This window comes from Coturnix japonica, chromosome 21, assembly GCF_054131305.1.
Source record: "Coturnix japonica strain WE chromosome 21, WE-NBRP24, whole genome shotgun sequence".
Taxonomy (NCBI): domain Eukaryota; kingdom Metazoa; phylum Chordata; class Aves; order Galliformes; family Phasianidae; genus Coturnix; species Coturnix japonica.
Window position 1 is genome coordinate 8,918,839 of NC_140683.1, and position 5,402 is coordinate 8,924,240.

A 5,402-nucleotide genomic window follows, 5' to 3' on the forward strand; every position below is an offset into this window, starting at 1 on the left:
GGAACACCGGATTATTGGAACCCAGCAGAATCTGTGTGGTTATTGTGTGTTAGGTAGAAAGTAAAGGTTTATTTGTTTTCAGAACATAGCCCAGAGCCAGTGTTTAGCCAATAAAGAGAAACTTATTGAAACAGCTTTTTTTTCTTCCTTCCAAGCTCAGTTCAGTTCAGTTTGCATGCACAAGATTAGGTCATCCCCTTTTAGCCTTCAAGTGCCCTTTCTCAAAGCTGCAATGAGGCCTCGGTTCTTCCACAAGGCTCTTGGGGCAAGGTAGTATTTCTTTGGCCACAATGGCATGCAGGGACCAGGGCAAAACTATTCCAGCTCTAGAGGAGGAACCAGTCTGAGTAAAGAACAACATGAAGGGGATCAGCTCTTCACAGATCATGAGAAGGAGTAAGAGAAAGCCTTCAGGAGAGAGGGCTGAGAAGTTACCCAGGAATCGAATAGCATGGGAAGTACCCTGAAAGCCTGACCACAGCATAGAGGGGAAGGAAGTGGGAGGGGAAGCAGAAGCTTTGCCTGGTGTAGAAAGTGCCTGAAGTTATACGGGTAGCATAGTAATGCTGAAAACACAGCATGTTTCCACACATGCAGTCTGATATAAATTAAGCCAATCCCACCCTTAGAGCTTCCTTTCAATGAAGACCTGGCTGAAATGGCTGCAACAAAGCTCAGAAGTCCATTTATTCTCTAACAGAACAATAAAAGATACATTTTTTGTGTGTGTGTTTACTGCAGACATTAACATTTCCCAACAATTAGCAAGACAGTAAACTTGTGTTTTCAACCTAGTCCATTTCCAAAGCAATGGATGTAACTTTCTTCTGCTCCAATTTGTGCATGAAGGAGTCTGAAATCTCAGGGTAAACACTACTCCTTCACCTTTGAGTTTCTCAGGGCCTTCAGACCAGCTTAGCATCTCAGTCTGGTGCTTTTCACAAGTAGCTCAGTGAGTACAGGATGGCTGATGACAAAGCAGGAGGAGATTATATAAGGAAGAAGTGTTGTGCAACACTCATCCTCCACTACAGCAGACAGTGGTGGAAGCCAGAGGCAAATGGAAGATGGGGAAAGTGCTCTGAACCTCCGGGTTTGACCTCCCATTCCACCTGAAAGAAGGGAAAGCCCAACTGAGGTGTCTGGATGGGGATAGCATGGCCTCCCCTCAATGGTTCTGGGCCTGGAAGGCATGGTAGGTTAAGTCAGCAGTCACTCCCCACTCCATCATTTTCAGAAGCCAGTTTCTCTCTGCTGTGAGATTATGCTGAAAGAGCTGCATGGATAAGAAAGCCGAAGTTACAGGTTAATCCTTACAGTGCCTCTAATTCTCCCTGAAATGCACAGATCCTGCCTGACCCAACTTACAGCCCCACTGCACAGGACCTGAGTCAGCAAACTAGGACAGATTAAAGGCATGAAGAGGAAACCAGCATCTGTTTTCAAGTAGTTTTGGGAAGAAAAAGTACCCTAGCACTTACAGAGGAGTTGGTCTAGTTGACCTTTAAAAGGATCCCTTCCAACTCCAACTATGATTCTAATTTCCACAAGCAGCACTGGCAATAGGTACCAGCTCTCATAGCTCCTTTAGTCCCAGCTTTTTCCAATGGGTTCCCCTATGGAGAACACCTTAGTTTGAAGGGAAAGCATTTTCTACCTCGTTTTTCAGTGAGAGACCAGTATTGTAATAATGTATTGGTGTAGCATTGTCATGGTTGCCAGGGTAACTAAAGCCTGCAATGTTGACCTCTTGGCACAGATGGAGGGCTAAGTTCAAAGCAATGATTCCCGTGGTGGCATATCTCTGAGAAGGGAAAAGAGAGAACATCTGTTTAGCATTTCAAACTCATACTTTTACAAAACTGACATCAGCAACACCTTTGCAGCTGGGACCAGTAGCTTCCTTCACACTCCATGCAGGAAAAAAATACATAAATAAAACAGAACAGGTGCCTGGATAGCAATCCCAGAACTCAAACAAGGAGCATCTTATGAGGAGATGCTGCAGAAGATGGGGACTCAGGAACGTACAGCCTCTGAGATTATCAAATGTGGAGCTCCATGGAAATGAAAAAGCTTTTGGATGGTAGCACGCCTTCTAAGAAGACCACATCTATAACTGAGCCTGTACTAAGTCCCTACATCTCTTTCATTTCTGTGTGCCTCTTTGTGTGTGTTCCCTGCTGGGGGCCTTCGTGTGAAACCTTAGTTCCTATCCATGCATTAAATTCCTGTCCCTGGCCTATGTGTTACAAAACTTCCCTCTGCTCACATAAAACTAACATGGCCTTGTACCAGCTGAGACCTTGCCTTAACAACCTTGTGATGGTGCAGAACACCCACCGCACTGTGAGTGGCTGATCTGGTCCCACAGGCTTAACCAAGCACTTAGCACTCCTCCTCTGGATTGCCCTGCTTCACACTTTCCAAGCAGTTTAGCAGGGAAATGTAGTTTTTTACAGCACTGCTTCAGCAGTCAGGAGACTTGGCACCTAATCTCAGCCCCTACCAAGTTAGTGCATGACCTTGGACAAGGTTATTTCACCACACTAGGCCTTCAAGCTTCTCCTGCTTTTGTTGCAGATTATAAACATCCTGGTGGTGCCCAGCAGGCTTAAAGTTAATTAAAGATTGCACAGCACCATCACAAAGATCGTCAGGACTGAAGACAAAGTAGATTCATTAATGAAGTAATCCTCCATTGTGCAGTGAAGGGGAAATTTGCATTCCCGAAGTAGTGGGCATAACAGCCAGCCTCAGGCCAGAGATCTGCAAGACCTGAATGTTTTAAGGAATGCCAACCAAAATTCCTCTCAATATGCTAGTTAATTATCAGTAATGGTCTAGAGACAGGAAAATCACAGGAACACGTATGAAAGAGCTTTATGACAAAGCTGCTATCACTAGAGAAGCAGGTGTCCTGAGGTCTAGAACTACAGCCAGAAATTCAACTCTGAAAAGTTACTTGAATTCAAAATGGCAAAAGCTTACAGGGCAGACTGGAATTAGAGTAACACTGTGCTGTGGTGACAAGCAAGAAAAGCCTTCTTTTCTTTGAAGAAACAGGGTTCAAAACCCAAAACACCATGCTAAAGTAAAAGATGGCCCTGGCTGGATGCACAGAAGGACTGAGAGTTTGGAGGAATAAAGCATCTCCTGGTCTTTTCCACTAGTTCTCCTACACCCATCTGCAATCTAGGTGGGGTCTAATTAGTGACAAATAAGGTCTCAAGTGCCTTGTGTGGTTCATTAAATATTTGTAAGATACATGATTATGAGAGCTATTGAGTATGTGACTACAGATAACCTGGTTTCAACCATCTGTCATTAAAGACATCTCACCTTGTTCTTTGTTTTCAGCAATACTTCCCTCAGCCATAAGAAATCTGGAGGCTTGAATGGAACAAACACCATCAGTGTATTGTTGTCAATGTTTTCCAGAGGGTGTAATGTCCTTACACATTCACAAAGGCAACAGGATATCATCAATATTCTAGAGGTGGGACCTCTAGCTGGCTGGAGTGAACAAGGCACTAAGGAAATAGAAAGTCAAGTGTGGATACCCAGCAGAGCAGTAATTATACCAGCAGATCTCTGCTGGAGGTATACAGTGTATTAGGGAGAAGAAGGTCACAGAAAGGGTCCAAATAAAAGTGCTTGTCTACAGCTGCTGCAGACAGGCTACTTCATTTCCTGCTCTCAGTGAAGGTGGGCAGGAGCATTTCAGGGATTCATCCAGCTTGTCATGCTTGGGATGGAGTTAGAGCAAGAGAAAATAGATGGGACAGGGCAACACTGAGAAAAGAATTCAGGGTATGACAGAAGTTAAAGGGAGGGAGCTAGGAGCTAGCAGCTTAAGTTCATCAGTATGAGAGCTGCTTGAAAGGGTACCTTTAAAAAGGACAGAAAGAGAAACCTACTGAGAGAGGAGATGAAGAGTGGCAGAAAGACTGTGAAGTTGAACACTAAGAGAGAGAACTTCCAATAGCTGCAGAGAATTTGGGACTGTGGATGCAGCAGGGAAAGGCTCCTCCATCATTTACACCCTTCTGTTGACATGACGCAGAGCACAAAATGGGAATCAACACCACGGACACTGCTGCAGCTCTAAGACCTGGGGAAGGGGTAGGATTTCCCCACGAACCCTGTGGGTCTGGGGCAAGCTCTGAGGTCTAACCCTTCTCCTTGCCCATTGTTGTACCCAGCTCCTCTTTCTGGCTTCACAAAGATGCTGCTGTGTTCATGCTGGCACAAAAGAATAAGGATTTTTTGGCATTTGTTTTTTCTTTTTCTGTTCTTCTTACCATTAGTAAAGAATCCATTCTGATGGTAGATAAAAGGCTTTTAATTTTACTTTCCTCAGCACTTCCCATATTGTACCACAAAATAGTCATTATATCACTGTACACTGTGATAGCTCTTTCCTCTTTATGAAAATGACAATGGTCTCATCTTGGTCATTAAGCAGCAGTGATTTTTTTTCTCTATGACAAACAACTGGCCTCTCAACGATGGTATGAAATTAGAATTGGTTTTCCTTCTTTTAGAGGGAGAACACAAGCGGTGACATACACTCAATGCAGACACTGCAACACGGGGTCTCTCCCACATTTCCTACACTCACCACACAGAGGCTTTCATCAGCCAATTATTTCTGCATTGCTACATGCATAAACACAACGCAGGTAAACACCCATTTCTGAACCCTGATCTTGCTAAGATCACAGCAGCAGTTGTCAGGAGGTGACTGCCAGACTTTCACCCCAGGAATTCAGACTGAGTATCACAGAAGCACATTAACCCTGCCCCAGCCTCCACAGCCCTGTGCACACAGCATACAGGAGGCAGGCCTCATAACGGGGCTTTAAATATTAATCAATATTAACAGAGGGGGGAATTCACTGAGTCAACACCTGGTTGTACTAGTGCAAAACAACAGAGGAACCTCCATAACTTGGGGGAAAATAATCCCCTTTCAGTTGCTTTTCTGCTCTCCATCCTCCCCCAAAACATCCAGAAGGACTCAGTTTTCCAAAAATTCACCCAAAACAGGCACAGATTTTGCCTCTCTTGGAGACTACCATTTGCTGAGGTTTTCTTACCCACACAGAGCAAGAACACCAGTTTTTTTTGCGCTGGAAAAGGACAAGGAAGAGTCTTCTGACTACAGCTATAGCATTCATGCTTGTCTTCATGCACATCCTGCAAAACAGCAGATGACATCAGTCGAACAAGACTAATGAGCTTTCATTCAGCAGTACTTTTGCTCAGACAGGCAGGCTGTGTGCTTGTCTCACCAGCCTAGGTCTCCCAGTGCTGTGTCCCTCTGTCCACATAGCATGGGTGTCCCCAGTGCTCTGTCTGCTGACCCACAAAACCCACATGCACATCGATCAGGATCA

At 44.6% G+C, this 5,402-nt stretch overlaps 1 pseudogene; it reads right to left on the minus strand.

Moving 5' to 3' along the window:
- Positions 1-1,168: 1,168 nt before the first annotated feature.
- LOC116654186 (uncharacterized) lies at positions 1,169-5,201 on the minus strand (annotated as a pseudogene).
- Positions 5,202-5,402: the final 201 nt, after the last annotated feature.